At 50.5% G+C, this 24,090-nt stretch overlaps 1 protein-coding gene and 1 long non-coding RNA gene across 2 annotated transcripts in view; one reads left to right on the forward strand and one right to left on the reverse strand.

The window, feature by feature from the left end:
- The window catches only part of EPHB2 (EPH receptor B2), a 219,125-nt gene that overhangs the window by 73,292 nt on the left and 121,743 nt on the right, over positions 1-24,090 (reverse strand). The gene's annotated exons all lie outside the window — the stretch shown is intronic.
- On the forward strand, positions 1,969-13,025 carry LOC145540288 (uncharacterized). Its single transcript, XR_014078251.1, has 3 exons — positions 1,969-2,290; positions 4,292-4,329; positions 12,405-13,025. It is a non-coding gene; the product is annotated as an uncharacterized LOC145540288 (long non-coding RNA).

A 24,090-nucleotide genomic window follows, 5' to 3' on the forward strand; every position in this document is an offset into this window, starting at 1 on the left:
AGGGACAGTGGTGTCCGAGGAAAATGTGGTCCCTGCCCTCATGGAGCTGAGGGTCCCGTGGGAGGGACAGAGGGAAAGGGGCAGTGGACACACACGGATACTCTATCTGTGATGGCCACAAAGGAGACAAGGGAGGCCGAGGCAGGACCACAGGGGTCACTTTGTGGTCAGGAGAGACTTCTCTGAAATACAGCATTTAAAAGGCAATCCCTGGGGGAGAGGAATGAGCGGGAACAGGATTTGCAAAGATGGGACCAGTTCAGGGCCTCGGTTCCTCTCCATGTAACGAAGCGGGATGTTATAGGCGTCTGCTACCCAGCTGCCTGGCCCCAGCTGACTCTGACCCTGGCAGGCACTTTCTGCCTGGGCACTTTCGTCTAAGAATGCCATGAGGTCAGGATTTGTCATCCCTATTCCGCAGACGAGGAAGTGAGGGACTTCCGTGGTGGCCCAGTGGCTGAAGTCTCCATGTTCCCAGTGCAGGGGGCCCAGGTTCAATCCCTGGTCGGGGAAATAGATCCCACATGCCGCAACTAAGAGTTCGCATGTCACAAGTAAAAATCTCAGATGTTACAATGAAGATCGAAGCTCCCGCATGCTGTGAATAAGACCCAGCACAGCACCTTGCCCCAGCACCCAAATAAATTTTAAAAAAGACAAGAAAATGAGGCTCAGAACAATGAATTGCCTTCCCGGGACACCTGGACACCAAGTTCAGGAGCCTGGGCCTCCAACACCTGCCTCTCTCTGCCCTTCTGGGAGATTTCCAGAACTACTGCTCTCTCCCCAGTAACCCTGAAGGCTGGTCTGCTCAAGCCCCGGTGGCTTGTGACTTGAATGCTAATGAAAACCCCACTCAAGAGGTCCTGGCATTTGGTGCCTCAAGGAAAAGGGATTAAGAAACACGAATAGGGAGAGCTGGGAGCTTGCCTGCTTCACCCCAGGCTCCTGGGTTGGGGGGGGGGTGGCCTGCAATCGCTCTTCCTCCTAGGGGTACAGGAACCATTCCCCTTCTCCTGTCGGCTTCTGGGGAGCAGCAGTGAGCCTCAGCGAACCCAAGCCATAAATCAAATGTGCAAGATGTGGCTTGGCAGCCATCCCAGTGAAAAAGATCTGGGGGTTTGAGTTGACCACAAGCCAAAAGCTGCTGAAAAAGCCAATGTGGTCTTAGGCTCTAAGAGTAGACTGACAGCCCAGCATCACACCCCCCACCCTGCTGCTCAGGGAAGGTCAGTTTGGAGCTCCACGTTTTAAGGAGGTCCAATGAGTGACAGTGGACAGGGTATCTCAGGCATCTGGCAGCTGGTTGTCTATCTGCAGGCATTTCTGGATGGTGCTGGAGGGGCCTGGAGTAGGGTCCCAGTTCAAACTCTCCAGGTAGCATTTTTCAGGCACACAGCAGAACTCTGGAGCCTGACTTGCCCTGGAGCATTTCCTCGCCTGGATCTCTGAGAAGTATGAGTTCTCTCCTTAATCTCGCTCAGCTTCTGTCTCTACGTCCTAGCTCTCCTGAACGCTGGGAATTTGAGATCATGTGTGTGGTCTCACCATGGCCTGCCCTCAATTAAGGACAGACTTCATTTAAAAAAAAAAACAATCCAACATTCTAGATAAAGACTTTGTGCCCAGCCCTGTGTTCGGCACCAGGCACAGACTGGAATAAGCCAATCCCTGGCCTTACAATCGCCGTCTAGAATGGGAGAGTGAATACGATCAGTTAGGATATCAAAGCAGTTTTCCAGAGGAACGGCCATTTGAACTGGGTGTTACAGGATGAGTAGGAGTCTGTGAGGGCCAGAAGAGGTGAAGGATGAACAGTGTGTGCAAAGGCATGGAGGGGTGATGGGCAGGGCAGGGGTGGCTGGAGCGTGAGCTGTGTGGGAGAAAGCAGGGGACACAGGGCAAGAAAGGTGAGCTGGGGTTAAGTCACAATAGCCTCATGTGCTCAGTGATGGAGTCTGGGGGTTTATTCTCTAAGAGGAGCGAAGCCAGTGGGGGTCCTGTGCCAGAGCTCAAATGATCGCCACGAGCCGTCTGTCCTTTCCTCCCAGCCGCTTCCTGGGCTCTCACCTTTTCGCATTACAGCCCCCCTCCCCTTGCCTCAGCTGACCCACTCGCCTGTCTCAGCTCTTACCCATCTCCTCTCTGTTTTCCCTAGTTCCCCAGCCTTTCCTCCTTTGTTGAAACCAGTTCCACCTCTTCTGTCATTAAAAAAATGAACGGAGTGATTAACAACAACCATTAACACCATCTACTGTGCCCCTGCTACGTGCCGGACTGATGGCTTCATGTAAGTTATGGGGGGCGGGGCTGTGCACCCCAGTGGTTTGGAGGCACAGGCTCTGGAGTCAGGGCCCGACTGGCCTTGAACCCTGGCTCTCCCACTGCTTTCGGGCAGGTTACTTTTCTTTGGGCCTCCACATCCTCATCTGGAAAATGGGTCTATCAATAGGACTTAGCTCGTAGGGAAAATTCAGAGTCAATACCATAGAGTGTACATTCATCAGCAATTCCTACAGGAGTCCTAGAAGGCAGGTACTAGTGACATTCCTACTTAGAGAGGAGACAGTGAAGGTTTTGTGAGGATAAGTAACCCACCCAGAGCCAGTATCAGAGCTAGGAGAGGAGCAATGGAGTGCTACATCTGAGGCCAAAGACGAGGTATTAACTGTTCTATCACATGGCCTCATCTCTTCCAAGCTGGGAACTGGGCTGGGCCCTGGGACCTAAGTCTCAATGGGCTCCCAGCCTGGTGGGGAAGATGCTCAAGAATATAGGCTGTTTTCAAACAGCATGACCAGTGTTAGGGGACGCATGGGGTAGGGGGAGGAGATGCTAGGCTGGAAACCCAGAGAAGGGGACCTTAACATTGTTTCCTGGAGGTGTTAACACTTGAACGATCTTAGCAGAGAAAGGACAAGAGAAAAGAATGAAAGGAGGGGTGTGCTAAGCAGAGAGGGAACAGCCCATGCGAAGGTGTGGACATGTGAGACCTGCAGCTGGAACCTTGAGTCTCTGAATGTGGGGGTGCAGGATACGGGGCCGGGCAGGCAGGCAGGGGTGGCCAGCATTGAGCCTCCCGCCCGTGCTCCGTGGCCACTGCCTACAGATCAAGCAGCTCTGCCTACGGCTTGACAGCCTGTGAACCCACAGAGAATCAGGAAAAAGCCTGCTCAGTCCATGGACTGGAACATTCTTGGATCAAAAAATCCCCCACAGCTGAGACCCCAGGATCCTAGCCTCCTCTGCAGGGCCCTTCAAATCTAACAGATCCCAAACCTTCCCAAAGATAGATGGCTTCCTTAACAGTTACTTTAAAACACTCCTATCCCCGAAGCTTACAAAAATCCCACACCTTCTCAATTTTAAAGGGTCGAAAGTTGAAAATTATGAGCCAACAGCAAGATTTGCAGAACAAGTGATCTTTGGCCAACAGCCGGGATACCTCATGACAAGTTGCCCAGATGCGGTCATTTAAGACCGAACACCTTTAAGTGGCACTTCAACCTTCCTCTAAATGTCTCCTTTATTTGAACAGCGTGTTTATGGAGCCTGGAGCTGCTATTCCCAGCTCGTGCTGAAACACAAGCTAGTTTTGTAAAAGAGAAAGAAACCGACAGAGAGACAGACATCAAAGCAAAGGACGATGACAACCCTGTAATCTCATAAACTCGCCTCTTATCTCAGTCCTTATAAAAACGGGGAGGCCTGGTTGTCACTAAAAGCAGCTCTGAAAGCTCATAAACTTGACAAGCACTTAGTTCTAGCACCCAGAGGGAAGGACTCTAATCCTTGAGAAGACTGGAGAGGAAGAGTGGGGAGGCAGGGAGAAGAAGGGGGGGGAAGCCTACGCTGTCCCCAAGTGAGGGCGAGAGAACGTAGCGTCCTCGCTGACTTTGTTTGACCTCAAGGCACAACCCTGTTGGAGAGAGTCTCCTTGGTTACAAGAGAGGCTGAAACTGCTATTTTAACATTCGTAATCTTCCAATAAATAACAGCTCACACTTAGAGGTTACACTGGGCCAGGCACTATTTTAAGTGCCTTATGTGGATTAATTTATATAATCTCAAATTATACTGTAATTATCCTCATTTATGGGGGGATACGAGCAGAGGAGTAAGTCCCTGGCCAAACATCACGGATTCAGCGAGTGGCAGATGGGGGTTTAAAGTGAGAGGGGAGCCATGGGCTTTCCTTCACCCGCTGCTCGCTCATCATTCAAGGGGTCAGGCTCCAGGCTGGGAGGGGCCTGGCTCATGTCTATCCCCTCCTCTCCTCCCATTCCAACAGCCTGATGAACTCCCGGCCCTGATTTACAGCAGAGGAAGGTATGGCCCAGTGTGGTGGAATGCTCCAGCCGAGAGCATGCAGTGGGCACAGCTCGGGCCCACCCCAGCTGCCTGGCTACCGGACCTGGGCACCCGAGCTTAACCCAGAGGCAACGCTTCTAGCTGGGTGATCTCGGAGAAGTCACGTGACCTCTCTGTAGTTAGTTTTGTCATCTGCAAAGTGGGTATAATAACACTACCTCTCTCCCAAGATTGCTGAGATGATGGTTAATACATTTAAAGTACTTAGAGCATTGACACACGCGCCACACAGTGTTTTGAACTGTGGTGTTGGAGAAGGCTCTTGAGAGACCCTTGGACAGCAAGGAGATCCAACCAGTCAGTCCTAAAGGCAATCAGTCCTGGGTGTTCACTGGAAGGACTGATGCTGAATCTCCAATACTTTGGCCACCTGATGCAAAGAGCTGACTCATTGGAAAAGCCCCTGACGCTGGGAAATATTGAAGGCAGGAGGAGAAGGGGGCGACAGAGGATGAGATGGTTGGATGGCATCACTGACTCAGTGGATGAGTTTCAGCAAACTCTGGGAGATAGTGAAGGACAGGGAAGCCTGGCGTGCTGCATTCCACGGGGTTGCAAAGAGTCAGACACAATTTAGCGACTAAACAACAACACGTGCAGTAAGTGTTCAACAAATATTATTACTGTGGTCTCCTCTCTCTGTGGGTATGCCCTGAGCCTTGGATCTGCTGCCAAACCAGACAGCCTCTGCCCACCCCTAACACCCATTACATTACATTACTGCTACCTGACCAGGCCAGTCTCCCAGTAGCCTGAGCCTCCTACCAGCCCTGTCCCTGGAGAGAAAGCAGCATTCTGAGTTCAAATCCAAGCCCCACATATTACTGGCTGAGGCCTTCAGGCCCAGGAACAGAACTCTGAGTCTCTGTTCTCTTGTCTGGAAAACAAGGATAATAACCTCTGCTTTAATAACACAGAGGTCAGAGTGGGGACTTAGACAGACCTGGGTCTCTGTTTCTAGCTCTCTGTATGACCTTAGGAATGTTGCTTGAACCCCGGGGCCTCAGTTTTGTCAGCTGTAAAATGGGAGCCCTCTGTAGGGCTTATCCTGTGAGGACAAAATGAGGTTACAGCTGGATAGTGCCATGTGTCTGCAGGGGCTCATTACATGGCTGTTAGTATGACTCATTTCTTCTGGTAGGAATCATTCTTTCAACAGACATGAAGCCCTACTATGTGCCAGGCACTGTTCTAGCTGCTGGGGACACAGCAGCAAACACGGCAAGTTAGGTCCCTACTTGTAGAGCTTATAATCAAATGAGGAAGATGACCAATAAACAGATATCAAATAAATACAAAGTGATGCCCTAGAGCGTGCTGAGTGGAGGAACAACTCTGGCTGGGGTGGTCAGGGAGGGCTTCCCTGAGGAGGTGACATGTGAGCTGAGACCTGAAGGACGTGAAGGAGCTGGTGGTGAGGAGAGTGCAGGGAAGGGGATTGCAGGCATAGGGAAGCCCATGTGCAAAGGCCCTTCTTCAGGAGGGACTAGGGAAGCCCCCCTGCCCTGCGTGTCTGAGGAGGGCAGAGGCCCTTGTGGCTGGAGAGGCATTAACGAGGGGGAAAGAGTGGCCGACCAAGCCTCAGGCCTGTGGGCACAGAAAGAAGATGAGAAAGCCCTGGAGGGTGTTCGGCAGGGCAGTGGAACGGCCTGTGACTTGAACAGGCGGAGGTGACGGTGGATGGACAGGGCAGTGACGGTGAGGGTGGAGAGAGGAGGCTGGATTTAATGAGGAGCTGCCAGAGGTTTCTTCTGCCCCTGGGGAACGCCCCACGCAAACACGAGCGGGTGAGAGGGGAGTTGCCATGTTCTGCTTCTGCGAAGGAATAACAGTGTCTCCTTCCGGGTATTTTCCTGTTTCAGCAGTGCCCTCTCCCCAAGGACGCTCAATCAGCGAGCGGACAGCCCGTCGAGAGTCCGTAATTAGGCTTGTGGGACAGGTGCCCGGGGGGGTGGGCTGGCAGCGTCTCCTCTCTGGGCCGCTTGGAGCCCGTGGCCACGCTGTTCCTTGGCAGAAAGTTGAAAGGGAAGACAGCTGCTTCGGGCAGCTCCCGGCTCCGCTTTTAGGGTCCTCCGGTCGCCCTCCTCCAGCCTTGGGCATGGGGCTTCCCGAGCTACTCCAAGCCCCCGCAGGACCCCTGGCTCAGGGTCTCAGATCTCGCCCACCTCCTGGCATCTGACCCTCTGCCCCTGGCTGCATCTTGTTCCCTCCGCACTCGGCTCACGGTGGAAGGGGTCAAGGATGCATCTTTGCCAGGCAGTCAAAATGCCACACTGTACCTGTGTGCATCAACACAGGATCGCTCCCGGAGATACCGGGCCTTCACCCCCGGAGGGCGTCAAACGGGGGCAGTTCAGGGAGGGAAGGCGGACTTTGGGACTGACAGGGCACCGGGTTGCCCTTCATCCCCGATGGTCTCCTGCTGCTCTCATCTTCAAGGCTGACCCACCTGCTCCCAAAACTAGACTCTAAATCACAACCTTCCAGGACAATCTGCTTCGGCCTCAGCGTGGTCATGGGTGCATCTCACAACAGCCCGTGATGAGCTGTGATTATTGTACCCCTCGTGCTGATGAGGAAAGCGTGGCTCAGGGAGCGATGTGACTGCCCAGGGCCACACAGATGCCTGGGTCAAGGTCTCTACCTCCGACTTTGAGTCGAGCACAGTCTCCTTGGCACCAGGCCCTCTCTGCCACCCAGGTTCCCTCCTGCTTTGCAAGGACAGAAATGACAGCAGAGGGCTCTGGTGAAGATCAGAGGGATAACCGACAAGGCCATTAATGGGTAGTGACAGGCGGGAATGGACAGCAAAGCACATGACTTAGGTGAGTTCTGAAACTGACCATGACATCCAGTGAGTAATGATACAGTCACTCAGATGATTTAGGCACTAACCCCGGTCATTTGTCTACTAATATCAGGATTAGAGCCTGGCACACTGATCTAAGATTCATTCATTCCTTTACTTACTCATTCATTCCCCAGACACTGATTGAGAACTTGCTATGTGGCAGGCACCTTGCCAGGACAGAAAGATGTTGGATACAGGGCCTTGGCAACTGCTACCCAGTAGGACAGCTCTGCCTTTTCCACTGGACTGAGAGCTTCTCAAGTGGTTAAGAGAGTGGCCTTGGGATTTCTGTGTATTAATTTGGATCCTGTGATTTTACTAAATTCATTGATTAGCTCTAGTAACTTTCTGACAGCATTTTTAGGATTTTCTATGTACCGTATCGTGTCATCTGCAAACAGCGACAGTTTTACTTCTTCTTTTCCAATTTGGGTTCATTTGAGAGTGGTCTTTAGAGACCACATCCTGGCCATGTGATCTTGGGCAACTCACTTCACCTCCCTGTTGCTCAGTTTCCGCAGATGACAAATGGGGATAATAACAACACCTATGCCACCAAGGTTGGGCTTCCCAGGTGGCGCAGTGGTAAAGAATCCACCTGCCAATGCAGGAGACGCAAGATACGCAGGTTCCGTCCCTGGGGTCAGGACGATCCCCTGCAGTAGGAAGTGGCAACCCATTCCCAGTATTCTTGCCTGGAAAAATCCACGGACAGAGGATCCTGGCGGGCTACAGTTCATGGACTTGCAAAGAGCTGGACACGACTGAGCGACTGAGCACACACAACCCATCAAGGTCACGGTGGGGGTGGATGAGTAACACGGGTAAAGTGCTTAGAAAGGTGTGTCTGCGCAGTTAATGCTTAGCTTTGTCCTTCCAGGTTCTTGTGGATGAACAAGATTTCCCAAGCAAGCTCTTACTGTCCTGACAAGAACTGCTGGGCTTTGTTTCTGACAATCATGTCCCAGCTTCCCTCCTCTTTTAAGCATCCTGGCAGAGAGTATGCAAAATGCACTTGTCAGGAACTATCTGTCAGGAGCGCCTTTACACTTGTGCTCAGACAGTCATCTTTATGCCTTCAATACATATTTTCTGAATGCCAGACACTATTCTAGGACTTTCAGCTACATCATCTTTCTTAATCCCTACAACATCCCGATGAAGCTGGCACTATTTCCCATTTTGCAAAGGAGAAAACAGGCTTAGGGAGGCTGCACGGCTGACCATCCATCCATCCAAGATGTACTGAGTATCCACTATGAGCCAAGTAGGCACTGTGCCAGCACTAGGTCTGAGTTTCAGCTAGTAACGAAAGATCCCCAGTTCTTACTCTATCAGAGCTTCCGGTCCAGCCAGGGAAGACTGACCTGCATTAAGAAATGAGCAGCACCACAAGGGCCCGAGCGAAGGAGTGCAGGGAGTGACAGCTGAGTTCAACAGGGGCCTGACAGTGTGTGGAGTTGGAGGAAAGCAGCCTAGAAATTTCTCCTACAGTCTCTTAAGCCACTCCTCCCAGGTTCCATCTTTGCCCCTTCTCAGCACCCATCAGGGTCAGTGCCCCCCCGCACCCCGTGACACCTCTCATCATCTCACAGGTCGCAGACGGCCTTCATCCCCAGAGAAGCCCAGTGTATCTGAACCCTGTCCTGCAGCTCACGCTTGTCACTTGTTTGGTGGCTGAGTGCTGACTGCAACAGACCCTCCTTTGGGAGGTCTTCCTCAGCCACCAACCCCGTCTGCGAACACCAGCTTCCTCTCTTTGCCGAGTTCCCACAGGAACCTGTTTAGATTTCCAAATCCCTCCATAGCATCATTATTTTCCTTCTGACTTTTCCCCCACCAGACTGGGAGCTTATAAGCAGGCCTGATTCATCTTTGAATCTAGTACACAGCTGAGCAGAGGACGGTTACTCAACAAAAGCTGGTTTAAGGAATAAATGAAGAAGCAGAGTGGGCGAGAAAACCTGGCTCTGAGTCCCAGCCTCGCTAATTCTGGCCAAACAGCTTTGGATGAGCCCACGGCTAGGATTTAGGGTTGGTATGCAAATAGTTTCATGTCACCCTCCAACTTCAATCAACTGGCTGGAAGCTGCCTGGAGCGTGGTGTTGAGAAGGGTCCTGATGTGGTATCGGGTTTAATGGAAAGAGTGCTGCAATTGATTTGCAATGCCTGCCCTGGATTCAAGAGCAGTGGTGACAGGGGCTCCTTATTTCTGATATCCTGGAAAGTCGTGGTTCTCTTTAAGGCTTTGTTTTTCCCAGCTATACAACGAGGAGACCAGACTCACTTATATCTGACACTGTAGGATTCTGACGAGCCACACATTCGCTTCTAGAATGATTTTTCTTTAGGGCCAGGAACCACATGCTGGCCTAGCCCAGGGCCTAGCGCACAGCAGATGCTCAGTAAACGCTGGTTGGATGAATAATCTTCCTTGGTTATCACGAGACTCTGCAGGGAGAACAGGACTTATCCTTCCAGTTCTGTATGAGGAAGACAAGATTCAGGCCCAGAGCCACACAGAGCCCATACTAGTCCCTGGATTTTCTGATCCCTAGGCCAGATCCTTTCTGATCCCTGCCCCAAGTCAGCGGCACATCCGTTTCTCAATCAATGAAATAATGGTGACAATCAGCAGCCATATTGCAGTTGACTCCGAAAAGCATTTTCACTTTCATTCTTGCACTTGAGTTTCTTAAGGACTCTGGGAACAGGGGGTGACCATTGCCCTCAGTTGGCAGACTGGGACAGTAACGCGTGGAGTGGGCACGTGACTTGGTAGGTCACAGAGCTGGGATGCAAACCCAGGTCTCCTGGTTCCAAATTCCACCCCACCCCCCAACTCTGGCCACCTGCCCCTGACTAACCAGCTCCTACATTCCACTGCACTCTCACTTTCCTCACAGCCACCTCTGCTTTTTCAGGAAAGATGAAAGAGCAGAGACATGAAGGGGATGTAACAGGAGCCATGCCCCCCTCTCCGAGGAGGCCAAGCCCCACCTTGGGCCACCTCATCAAGGGGGGGCCTTGAAGGGGAGAGAGGGGGTCAGAAGACCTGAGCAGTGGGGCGCCAGCTAGACGCCAGGCCTCCCAGGTCTTCCCCATGACCCGAGCCTGGGCTCACACCAGCTGGGTAAACAGGCACCGGCTCCATCCAAGGGCGGGGGGCATTCCTGCCCCTCTCAGACTGCCTGTCTGTTGCTAAGGATTCTGGGAAGGAGGCAGGAAAGCTAAGGCAGGAAGCTGACCAGAAGCAGCCACACACTGGTCTGGGATTGTCCTTGGGAAGACAGAGATGACCTGGAAACAGATGAGAAAATGGCTGGATTTGGTCTGGCACCCGCCCTCTTCCCTCTCTCCTGCTCCATACAAGTTTGGTTTCATCTTAAACACTTTGCAGCTCTTAGTGTTTGACTTGGTCTCCTGTGACTCAACTTTTCCACCTGTAAAATGGGCCTAGAGACCAACAATTCAGAATTAGAGAAACTCCTCCCCTCCCCCATCTGTACCCTCTTTCCAGAGACCCAGTCCCTCCAGGAGGAGCAGCTCCTATAAACTCGCTACATTATAAACATCACATCCTCTCCACCCCACACCTCAGCCAATCAGAGCAGAGAAAGCAGGTGCCTGCATGTGTAGGGGAATCACACCAGTGAGGCTCTCGCCCCTGACTGTCGAAATGGTCCCACATAGGAACTTGGGGATCCCAAAGGCCCCTCTGACAATGGGAAATCACCTCCTGTCTTCAGGCTTCAGTTGCTTCCTTCATAAGACCTGGGAGATGATGATAATTAGCCCCTTCTGGTTGAGACATCTGTTTTTTTTTCTTTAAATATTTATTTGTTAGGCTGCGCCAGGTCTTAGCTACAGCATGCAGGATCTTAGTTCCTCAATCAGGGATCAAACCCAGCCCCCTGCAGTGGGAATGCAGAATCTTAACCACTGGACTCCAGGGAAGTCCCTGACTGGGACATCTTTTGAATGACTCCACACTTTGCACCTCTATGCCTTTGCTTACCCAGTGTCCCCATCTCCTCACATTCAAATCCAGCTCAGAGGTCCCTTCCTGTGTTATGCCTGCCCTGGTCTTGCCCCAACGCTCCACATCTACAAGCCTCTCTTCCCACCTCCTGTGCCCCTATAGACTTGGTCTGCCTCTCTGAGAATACAAAAAGCCTGGGACTGCTGGCTCCTCAAGGCAGGGCTCTTTTCTTTTTTAGGCTGTGCCATGCAGCATGGGGGATCTTAGTTCCCCAACCAGGGATTAAACCCCTGCCTCCTGCCAGTGCGAGCATGGAGTCTTAGCCAGTGGACCTCCAGGGAAGTCCAGGGCTCTGTCTTCTTCTTCTCAGCTGCCACAGTGCCCAACACAGGGCCCAGAGCATGGCAGGTACCCAGCATGGGTTTGTTCATTTGACAGAAGAAATGAGCATGAGGGTGGTCACTTCCCTCCCTGGCCCTGGGTACAAGCTATAGAAGGTCAAGGGGGTATGCAGCTCTGAAATGCACTCATTTTCTTGGTGTCCAGAGAAGAGGAGAGACAAGATGTGAGCCCCGGGCAGAGAGGGCTCAGGTTTTCAACTCTCCTGGAATCCAAAGCTGCAGGGCGGTGCATAAGGGCCACTAGAAGGTCAAGTTCAATTAACAGCTGGCTCTAAGACATTAGCCAGTTGATCTCTGACCCAGCAGCAGCCACCATGCACTCCTGTCTGTGTGCACGATGAAAACGTCCAATGCACAATATTCTAGGAACCAGGCAGCTACCTATCACAAAACCGAGATAGTGGCTCTCCTCCACCGTCTTTTCAAATAATGGGAAAATGAGAACAATCAAGGGGCCTCAACTCCTTGTCTGGTTCATCTCTGCACCCCTGAGTGGCTGGTGCAGAGCAGGACTTAGCTGACTTGGGGGAATGAGACTGACCCCCCCCACCCCAGCGCATGGGCTGCGTTCTCAGCACGCCTCCCCTAGGATACACACGCTCCGTGGAGTGTAGACGATCAGAAGGCTTCAGGGAAATCAAAAGCAGCTACTCAGGAAAGGCCGGGGCCCTGCTGCAGAGGCCGCTCTGTGGGGCTGCTGGGCCCCCGGGCTGATGATTCATGTCTCGCTGGCCCAGGGTGGGAGCACGGGCCGAGTATGAGCTGAATTCATAAGACCTTCTCTGTTTTATCTCACAGATGTTTCTGGGATGGATGTGTCAAGGAAAAAAAAAAAAAAAGGCTAAAGTTGAAAAATTCCAACTCAGCACATGTCCTCCAGCCCTTGGAGACGTGACGAGGGATTAAAACGCCTTTTCTCCTCATTTGCCCAACATCTCAGAAGAAAGCTAAATTGCATCCCCGTCAGAGCTGCTCTGGGCACCTGCTGGCTACGAAGACGACCTCCTCATTAGCCCGGCTCTCCTATAGAAACAAACTCGCAAAAATCGCATTATGGGGACGTGTGTGAACGTGTGTGGTGTCATGGACCCCTCGCTGCGTCTCCAGACCTCTTCCCATATATCATGAAAGCTAACTTCTGAGTGCCTGCCACGTGCCAGGCTGCACAGCAAGCATCACCTCATTTTAGCCTCATAACCCACTGAGGTCTATGTTCTATGATCCCATTTTCTAGATGATTTGCCTACATGTGCATGTCTAGTTGTGTGCACAAAATGTGCTCACATCTACACGTCAGCCTTTCTCTCTTTATCCAGATGCAAACAGAATTTCGTATCTGGGTCTTTGTACATACATGCACACATATATACGTCCACACTCTCACGCTGTGTCCTTGTTTCACAATACAGACCGTTAACTGAGCTCATTCTGCGTAAGATGATTTATTTCAATTACTATTCTTTATGTCATCATTAATCCTGGCAAGGCCAATGGCATTATCTACATTGGAGTAGATAAACTACGGTCCAGGGGCCAAATTGGACCTGCCACCTGTTTTGGAGAATAAAGTTTTATTGGATCACACCCATGACCATTTGTGTCTGAACTGTCTGTGGCTGCTTTTATACCATGAATACAACGGCAGAGTTGAGCTGTTTATTAATTCTCTGGCTCTTTACAGTCTGCTGACTGCTAATCTGTTTTTTTTCACACGAGGAAACTGAGACTCAGACAGGGTATCTGACTGTCCAATGTCATGCACCAGGTAAGGGTTTAGTTAGCCAAACACCTGGCCACCAGACCCTCTCCCACGTCTCGGTGTCTTTGTGGATGTTAACTGCAGTTGTGCCTGTACACTTGTGATTCTCTGTCTCTATGTGCTTACATGCCTGGCAGAAGATTTGTGTGTCTGTATGACCCTCTCTGTGTGCATAATCAGAAAAAAAATGTGCAGTTTTTATTTGTTGGGAATAGGGTTCTTATTAATTAGGCCATTCAAATCTAGTAACTTGTGTCTACTTAGTCAATCAATTTCTGAGAAAGCTATCCTAAAATATCTCACTAAGAATGTGGATTTGAGAAGTCAGAGAAGGACAAATATCATATGATATCACTTATATGTGGAATCTAAACAAATGATACAGGGGAACTTATTTACAAAAATATAAAGACTCACAGACATAGAAAGCAAACTTACGGTTACCAAAGGAGAAAAGAAGGGAGGGAGAAATTAGGAGTTTGGAATTGACAGAGACATACTACATATAGAAAATAAAAACAAGGACCCCACAGCACAGGGAACTATATTCAATATCTTGTAATAACCTATAGTATGGAAAAGAATCTGAAAAGAGATAGAGATGAGAACTGAATCACTTTGCTGTGTGCCCGACACTAACACAACATTGTAAATCAACTATACTTCGACTTAAAAGAAAGAATGTGGATTCGACAATTTCCTTTTGCCAGTGATTGTGTTTCTTTTGAAGTGTTTTGAGATTACGGTAAAAGTGCAGGCAAGTTCAGGATTACTACATCTTCTGGGTGGATTATTCACTTTGTCATTAAATAATGACCTCCTTTGTCCCCAATAACGCTTCTTGCCTTAATGTCTTTTTCCTCCCTGATACTTATCTCGCCACCCACTTTATTATAGAGAATATCTGTTGATATATCATTTTCTATCCCTTTACTTAACCCTCGGCGCATCATTATCTCTTAGGCGTGTCTCTCATAAACAGAGCTGGACATTTTTCTCCCATCTAAACTAAGAATCTCTGATTTTCGACAGTCGAGTTTAATCCATTTTCATGCACTGTGATTACTAAGTATATTTGACCTTATCTACACTGTCTTACATTATGCATTTTATTTATCATCCATGTAAAACTTTTTTTCCTCCTTTCTTGCCTTCTGTGGAATTGATTAAATTTTCTGTATGCCTTTTTATTTCCCCTACTGGCTCAGCAGTTATATATTCTAGTCTTATGGTTACCCTTACATTTTAACTTTTATTTATTTTTATTTTTTTATTTGGCTGTGTCGGATCTTTGCTGCAGCACATGGGATCTCTTAGTTGAGACATCTGGGATCTAGTCCCCTGACCAGGGGTTGAACACGGACCCCCTGCATTGGGAGTGCGGAATCTTAGCCACTGGATAGCATGTGTTTTTTTCCAATCTTATCCTCCTATCTTCTATTGGAGTGGGTTGCCATTCCCTTCTCCAGGGGATCTTTCCGACCCAGGGATTGAACCTGGGTCTCCTGCACCGCAGGCAGATTATTTACCGTCTGAGCCACCAGGGAAGCCCCATTTTTGTTCCACCTATTATTTTAAAAATCACCCAAAGATTTTCCTTTCTTTCAAGCTATGTCTATATCATCACTAATATTTTTGTGTATTTCTGCAGGTGTGGGGAGAAGATGGCATCCATGTCAGCTTAGTCTACCATGTTCCAGAAAGTTCACCCTCTGTCTACACACATATGCACTCATCAACCCAAATGTGCACAACTGTGTATATGCCCACCTGTGTACTTGTGAGTCTGTGTCCACCTGCATGTTCCTCTGTGTGGGAATAGCTGCAGTCATTACCAAAATATTTATTATGCTCCTTCTCCTCCTATAGAGAACACTGCTCAGGCCCTCAGAGTCTTAGGTGGGGGCACTTAACAATTGTGACAAGAGCTAGTAAGAGCTCTGACAGAGGAAGTCCACAGGGCTGTAGGAAAACAGAGGAGTTGTGCTTACCCAGGCTACGCGGTCAAGGAAGTCTTCCTGGGGGAAGAGGCACTTAACCTGAATTCTGACAGAGAAACAGACCAAAGTGGCCTGGCTGGGGTGGCTCACTGTGATGATCACGATAAAGTTAGAATCTGTGTGACTCTAAGTCCCTTAATCTCTCTCATAAGAATCCTCTCATTTCTTGAAGAAGGAACAAAGTGGTTGTGAATGTGCTTGTCAAGCTGCACAGGGGTCAAGATTGTAAAACCACTGTAACAGCCACCATTCCTGAACTCCTACCATGTGTCAGGCGCAGTGTTGCTAGTCTGCCCAGCGACAGGAAGAGCTGGCATTGGTTTGCCCTTACTGCAAGCAAGGAGGAATCAAAAGATCTGAGAGGTGACGTGACTTGTCCAAGGCCACGTGCAGACAGGACAGGCACGGCGACTCGGGGCTCTACGTTCGGATGGCCTGTGCTGTGCTCCCCAGCCTGGATTCCCTTGTCCCTTCTTCCTGGCTCTGCGTCCCTCTCCCCACTCCCTCCTCAAAGAGCCAGGGGCCTCGAAGGCCCTCCGGGACTGCAGGAGAGGAAACTGGTGCCATTGGCTGCTCCACTGGGGGTCTGGGGAAGCCCAATTCTTCCCCTCCCCAGCGCCCCTCCCTCGCGAGGCTCCCTCTGCAGGTTTATGTGGGGCAGAGAATCAGGTTAATGGAATCCTGGCTGCCTCTGGCTAGGAGGTGGGGGGGACGGGTGTAGCCCCCCTCTAGAACCCACCATGGTCAGCCCTCTGTCTCCAGCCCAGCTTAACACAACCCTGCCTGAGCCCTTGAAGAGCCCCAGGGGAGGCAGCATTTCACACCTTCCTGAAGGAGGCCAGGTAAGCATGTCCTACCAATAGCTTCCACTGGGAACTGATTTCAGTGTTCATTCTGGACCTTCCCTTTCAAACATGTCAGGCAGCAGTGCTGGGTATCTATATCAGCACGGTGTGGCACAGGGGTAAGGCTCTGGGTTCAGAAAGTCCTGGATTCCTGCCCTGCTCTGTCTGACCATAGGCAAAAAAATACACTTTCGGAGCCTCAGTTTCTTCCTCTGTCAAAAGGAAATGATAATGGAGTTGTTCAGGCTTCCCAGGCGTAGTTCAGTTGGTAAAGAATCCGTCTGCAATGCAGGAGATCATGGTTCGATTCCTGGGTTGGGAAGATCTGCTGGAGAAGGGATAGGCTACCTACTCCAATATTCTTGGGCTTCCCTTGTGGCTCAGCTGGTAAAGAATCTGCCTGCAATGTGGGAGGCCTGGGTTTGATTCCTGGGTTGGGAAGATCCTCTGGAGAAGGGAAAGGCTACCCACTTCAGTATCATGGCCTGGAGAATACAGTCCATGGGGTTGCAAAGAGTTGGACACGACTGAGCGACTTTCACTTTCGCTTTTCATGGAGTTGTTCATAAGGGTTGATGGTTTAAATGAGATGATCCGTGCAAAGGGTCTAGCAGGTTGCCTGGCACATAGGGACTCAATAACTATTTCTTGCATGCGTGTGTGCTAAGACACTTCAGTCGTGTCCAACTCCTTGCGACCCCATGGACTGTAGCCTACAAGACCCCTCCGTCCATGGGGATTCTCCAGGCAAGAATGCTGGAGTTGGTTGCCATGCCTTCCTCCAGGGGATCTTTCCAACCCAGGGACTGAACCCACATCTCTTATGTCTCTTGCATTGGCAGGCAGGTTCTTTACCACTAGTGCCACCTGGGAAGCGCATTTCTTGCAGAGGCAAATGTTATTAGTCTAAAGAAGGTGCGTAGTGTCTACAGCTGAGTTTTTGTGCAAAAATCCTGCCACTTTGCAGGATGGGGTTGGCAGGGGGCAGTCACTTCCATCTCAGTTTTGGTTTGTATCCAGTGCTCACATACCCTGCCGATAATCCGTCCTAGAGCCTGGGCACCTACTGTGTGCAGGACACACTATGAGGAGCTTTACTGAAATCGTCTTGCTTAATATCCCTCATCATCTCTGCAGTTGCCCCTCACTCTCAGTGGAACTGCTGCCCTGTTCCTCGACAGTGTGGTGAGGCAGCCAGTGTGGACCTGCAAAGCCACAGTGAATGCCTGACATGCTTACCCGGGAGCCCCTGGGTTTACAGTCTATCCTGTCATTCCAGGTTCAGACTCTGGGCTTAACTCTTTATAGTCCACACTGAGCTCACCTAGCTCCCCACCTCCGGATGACCAAATGCCTGGCTGTTCTACCTCTCAGATATCTGCGGTAGTTTGAGACTCAGTTTGCCTACCTATAAAATGGGTGGTTGGACTAGATGCTTCTTGTTGATTCTAAGACTGTTCGCATAAAGGGAACAAAAATGAATTGCAAGCCTATTGGGGACAGGAATCCACTCCCTCCCAGAAGCCCTGTCTTCAGTCCCATATTACAGATGGGGAAACTGAGTCACTTGTTCCACTAACTCAAGTAATAGGAGGCCAGTCTGGGATTTGAGCACAGGCCTTTCTAGTCCTTTTCCTGGTGTTCATGCCTCCTGCTCCGAGAAGATGACTGCAAGAACTAGAAAGAATTGCATGGTGCCCATGTGGGTCCCACTCAGGGCCTGAACATCTCCCAAGCCCCTGCCCTGAGAGCCTTGTCAGCCGCCAGCCTCCCTGGACAAAAGGCTATATGGCCAGCACCCATCACACAGCCCTGGAATTCCCGCAAAAGCCCTTTCTCTGTGCTTTTGGAGCCCAGCCCAGAGTTGGCCCATCCGTCCTGGGAAGGAATTTGCAGTTTCTCATTTCTAAAGGAGGCAAAGCAAATTGCAAGCTCCTCAGCCCCCCTTCCCACCAGTCAGACTCAAGCATCGTCATGAACTCTCCTGGCCATTTACCAATCCTGACCTCCTTAGCCTGGCTCCCAAAGCCTCAGCCCACTTCTCCTGCCCCATATCCATCATCTGGCAGCTTTTGCACTGGCCGACGAGAGCTCCCTGACGGTTCCTGAACATATCGCACACGTGGCTGCCTCCGGGCCTTTGCTCCTTCTGCTTCCGCTGTCTGGAATGCCCTTCCCACCACCCCTTCCCACCACTCCTGCTTTTCAAAAGTGTGCTTTATGCCACTTCACTTTTTAAAAATTCATTAATTTATTTTTGGCCCTGTCATGCGGCGTGTGGGATCTCAGTTCTCCAAGCCGGGATCGAACCTGTGCCGCCTGCATTGGAAGCAATCAAGTCTTAACCACTGGACTGCCAGGGAAGTCCCCAAAACCACTTTTTTTTTTTTTTTTAACAAAGTACATTAGTACTGTTTTTGTTAAAAGAAAAAGAATCCAAGGAGGATTTTCGCTTTTATGATGAAAAAAATTGCATCTTGTCTTTATGTCATTTCAGCTTATGAAAGATTTCATAGGAGCACTCTGCTTTCAGACAGCAGGGGAAACCTGTATATCCCAATTCTGCCTCCCTCTAGGTCCTATCTTCTCCAAGAAGACCTCCATGATACCCTGGCCATTTTTCCTGGCTCTGATTCCATATAGCACTTTCTCTGTATCCACAAATAGCCCCATGATTCCATTCCTTAGGGCAGAGGCCTTGTTTCAGGGCCCTGAATGGGGCCTGGTCCTCAAGAAGGTGATCTGAAAACGGCAACTGATGGAAGAGCTGAAGGGTGTTTGGTGAAAATCAGCATGGTCATCCGTGTAGACAAGCAGGTGAGGTCAGGGCGGTGGGGAAGGCCTTTGGGAACCCTGCACCCCTGGCCCCTCACACCCTGGCTAGGAATCTGGGTGGGGCCTGCAGGGCTGACCCCAGGAGGCTGCAGGCTTCCTGCCTACACACTGGAAGCTGATCCATCAGGCCCCAAAGCCACAAGTTAACAAAAGGAGAAACACTGTCCGTGGTTTTCTCCTCTGGGTTTGTGTTGAGGGTGGGGAGGGGCCAAGGACAGGCCCAAACAACTGCTCTCATTTTCCTGCCAAGACTCCAGGGCCGGGAATTCCCTGTGGTCTAGTGGTTAGGATTCCACACTTTCACTGCTGAGTGTGTGGGTTCTATCTCTGGTCAGGGAACTAAGATCCCGCCAGCCCTGCAGCACAGCCTAAACAACAAAAGAGACTCCAAGACCTGGGCGGGGGCTTGTATGTGGCTTCTGCCTGCCCCCGGAGTTCCTTGTCCATCTAGGAAGGGCTCACTTCATGGGCTGCTGGGAGGAGTAACGAGTTAGTTGATGTCACATAAGTTGCATAGGCTCTGCAACAATACCTGTAAAATGCTCTTCCAGCGCTCACATTCTCGGATTCTTGAGTGTGACATTATAACACCTGAAGAAGAAGCAATCCCACTGCTGGGCATATACACCGAGGAAACCAGAATTGAAAGAGACGCGTGTACCCCAATGTTCATCGCAGCACTGTTTACAATAGCCAGGACATGGAAGCAACCTAGATGTCCATCAGCAGACGAATGGATAAGGAAGCTGTGGTACATATACACAATGGAATATTACTCAGCCATTAAAAAAAATACATTTGAATCGGTTCTACTGAGATGGATGAAACTGGAGCCCATTATACAGAGTGAAGTAAGCCAGAAAGAAAAACAACAATACAGTATACTAATGCATATATATGGAATTTGAAAGATGGTAACGATAACCCTATATGCGAGACAGAATAAGAGACACAGATGCATGGAACATTTTTATGGACTCTGAGGGAGAAGGTGAGGGTGGGACGTTCTGGGAGAATGGCATTGAGACATGTGTATTGTCATATGTGAAACAGAGCACCATTCCATGTTCGATGCATGTGACAAGGGCTCAGGGCCGGGGCAATGGGATGATCCAGAAGGATAGGATGGGGAGGGAGGTGGGTGGGGGGTCCAGGAAGGGGAACACATGTAAACCCATGGCTGATTCATGTCAATGTATGGCAAAAACTATTACAATATTGTAAAGTAATTAGCCCCCAACTAAAATAAATAAATTTATTAAAAAAAAAAAAAAAAGAAATATTCTACAGTTCTTGACTGTGACATTCTGCTACTACAGTATCCTAAAATTCCTGCCTTTAAGTCTACAGGTGTATATACTCTGTGTGTGTGTGTGTGTTGACTGCAACAGGCCACAGTTTCATGGTTGTAACATTTAAAACTCCTGCTTGTAAAGCTAAAATTTTAATGTTCTAAGGTTATAAAATTCTGTAATTCTATGATTATTATCTTTCTATGCCTGCAACATTCTCCAACTCTTGCTTCCTAGTCTTCTATGTGCTTATTCTTCTGGGTGCTACTAGGATTACACGATTGCAACAGTCTATCACTCTATGATTACAACCTTTCTAGGCCTGAAACATTCTGAGATTCTTGCTTGACCGTGATGTTAACACCGCACAATACTGTGGCTGTAATAGGCAGAGGCTGTAACATCCTGGGAGGCCATGATCCCGGGCTGTCTGACCTCATGACCTTCCCCAAATGCCAGCCCCTGGCTGCTAGTGGTTCTAGCAGGACACACAGTTCCTTCAGAAAGGCCTTCTGCTTTCTGTAGAGTCTGGAGCCTCTGGCCTCATCCTGCCAGAGCAAAGCTTGGGTCAACTAAGTGTTCACCCGTGCAGATGTAGAAGGGGCCCCAGGGGCTCTGGGGTCAGGGTGGCAGGGGCTGGGGCTTCTGAGGCCTCCTGGATGCTTCTGCTGTGGCCCGGCCACAGCCGGTGGGAGGGCTGTGGAGCAGCCCAGGCTCTGCTGCTGCTACGTCCCACCAGGATCCACAGAGAGGCATGTGCACCCTCTGATGAGCCCCAATCAGAACTAGTCAGGACTTCCCTGGTGGTGCAGTGGATAAGAATCCACCTGCCAATGCAGGGGACACAGGAAGATCCCACATGCTGTGGAGCAACTAAGCCCATGAGCCACAACTACTGAGCCCGCGCTCTAGAGCCTGCGAACCGCAACTACTGAAGCCCGCGCACGCCTAGAGCCTGTGCTCCGCAACAAGAGAAGCCACCGCAATGAGAAGCCCACCCACTGCAACTAGAGAGAGCCTGCGCTAGAGAGACCCAGCGTGGCCAAAATTAATAAATTTTTTTAAAAAGAAAAAAAGAAATAGTCAAACCACCGTGCAGTCCCTCCAACTCCCCACAGAGCTGAGGCCCGGGTGGTATCCCGGCTCTGGGCCACGGGCACAGATCTCTGGCCCTAATGGAACTGAACCGAAACCCACGCAGCGGGGCAGGGAAAGCAGCACAGGAGAGCTGTTGGTCCCTCTCAGTCTTATTTTGCAATGTTTGCGTTTGCCTGGGAGTCAGCAAAAGTGGCCTCTTTTTCCTTATTCTGAGTGTGTGTGTGTGTGTGTGTGTGTGCATGCATGTACGTGGGCATGTGGGTATCTCTATGTGTGTCCCTGGTGTGTGGGTCTTTGTATGTGTGTGGATGCGGAAGCCTCCTGAGACAGGAGTCAGGGGTCTGGTCACCCTTCCGCAGGTCATGCCTGCAGTAGAGCCCAGGCCCAGCTGTTTCCTGGTGGGAGTGAGAGAGGAAAAAGGAGAGTCAGCAGTGCTCACACAGGCCCGACCCCTAAACTGAGAATTTTCCTAACTCCATGCTGTGTCTTCCTGAACCACCCTGCCCCCAGATGTGGGGGCGCAGGGGCTCTGGCGTAAGGTTCTAGCACTTCATCACTACCGTCACCAGCTCATTTTACTGAGCACTTACTATGTTCCAGGCACTTTACATGGAGTCCCTCGTTTAAGTCCTCACAGAGCCCCCATCAGGTAAGTGCTATCATCACCCATTTTCCAGATGAGAAGAGTAAGATTTCAAGCGACGCAGCCCAAAGTCGTCAGCTGATTAGGGGTCAAGCTGCAGTTGAAACTCAGGCTTGAGGGACTAGGGCACCACTATGGCTACTGTACTAGAGGCCTGGCTGGCATCCACGGGCCCCTCTGCTGAGAATACAGCTCAGGGAGCGTGTCCGTCCACCAGCCTGGGGGGTGATGGGTAAACCTCTTCTGCAGGCCCTCCACTATGAGGCAGGCACTTAGTGAGTGGGTAGGGAAGTAGGGAAGTAGGGGACACATGCCAGCAATTCCAGTTCCTGGCTGACTATGGACCACTCAAGGCAAGAAGAAGACCCAGGGAGGCGCACGTGCTTCGGGGGCTCCATGGTCCAGCTGACATATTTGGCTGGGGAAATCAGGGAGGGCTCTCTGGAGGTGGCATGGTCAGACTGGGACCTGGGCAACTGTGCAGGGTTGCTATGGAGAGGCCAACAGGTGTAGAGAAATGTGAGGCTTTTTCTCCTTTCAGAGGGGTTTTGTGCACCGGTGTGTGGATAGAAGTGAGGGGGAAGGCAGGAGCTCTGAATTCCACACTAATTTACTGAGAATTTCAGGAAAAACTGGTTTGGCTCTGCTGGACTAGAAAACAATGATCAACTGAAGGTCAAAGACAGGGGGAGGGGGCCTATGGGGCTTCCAGAGAGAGAATTCACCTCAATTCACAAGCCCTTTCTGGGTTCAGACCAGTGTTGGGCCGTGGGGATGCGGAGATGAGCCAGAGATGGATCCTGCACTGGAAGGGTCTGCTGTCCTGGGGGAAGGCGGGTCTGACAGCACTTCTCGGAGCCCGACAAGGCTCGGGCCCTGCGGAGAGGGAGATGTTCTTCTGTGGATCTTTATGGACTTTCTCTCCAAACCTCAGATGCCAGGCTGAGAAAAAAGGATGCTCCCCTTTGTGAAGCCAGGCAAAATTAGTGTTGCTTTAGAGATGGTCAAAAAAAAATTTCTTTCTTTCTTTGGAATCAGCAGTAAAATCTAAACACAGAAATTGTAGATTCTCTTAGAATTCCTGGAGCCCTGAAAATACTACTGGGACCACACCTCCCTAAATCCTGGGGTTTGTAGACCCAGTTTGAGAAAGCATGGGCTACAGCCTTGGAGCTGGGGTCACAGAGAAACTCCAAACATATTCATTAAGCCCAAGGCCATAGGGAAAGGGAGGTGCACCCTGCCTTTCCTAAAAGGCATGCACTTTGCATACATTAGCTCATTGCTTCTGGAAGTCTCACCGAGCCTGTCCAACTCTGCAAGACTGTACTGCTTTGAGTAAGACAGCAGCCCACCTCACAGCCCTTCCTGCGTCCTGTCTCTTCATTTCCCTTCACTCATGTCTGAAAGTGAAAGTCGCGCAGTCCTGTCCAACTCTTTGTGACTCCATGGACTGTATAGTCCATGGAATTCTCCAGGCCAGAATACTGGAGTGGGTAGCCTTTCCCTTCTCCAGGGGATCTTCCCAACCCAGGGATCAAACCCAGGTCTCCCGCATTGCAGGCAGGTTCTTTACCAGCTGAGCCACAAGGGAAGCCCAAGAATACTGGAGTGGTAGCCTATCCCTTCTCCAGGGGATGTTCCCAACCCAGGAATCGAACCGAGGTCTTCTGCCTTGCAGGCGCATTCTTTACCAACTGAGCTACCAGGTAAGCACTCATGCCTGCCAGCACTCAATCACTGGATCAGGCCACACTCCTACTCTAAATCCTGCCATGGCTCCCCAGTGCCATCAGGGTTAGAGTAAACTCCTGAGCTGGCATCCCTGCCTCAGAGGGGGCCTTTTCGCTCCTCGAGCCTCAGCCTCATCCCTGCCCTACATTCCTAGCTCCCTGCACTCTTGGACAAGGGGTCCCCACTTGGCTTCTGGGCTCTCCTCTCCCCAAATTCTGCCACTGGCCAGCTTCCCCTTGGAGGATCCTCAGTCGTCTCACCATCTTGACAGCTGCTTC

The sequence above is a fragment of the Giraffa tippelskirchi genome, chromosome 3, assembly GCF_054371585.1.
Source record: "Giraffa tippelskirchi isolate mGirTip1 chromosome 3, T2T-mGirTip1v1.2.pri, whole genome shotgun sequence".
Lineage (NCBI taxonomy): Eukaryota > Metazoa > Chordata > Mammalia > Artiodactyla > Giraffidae > Giraffa > Giraffa tippelskirchi.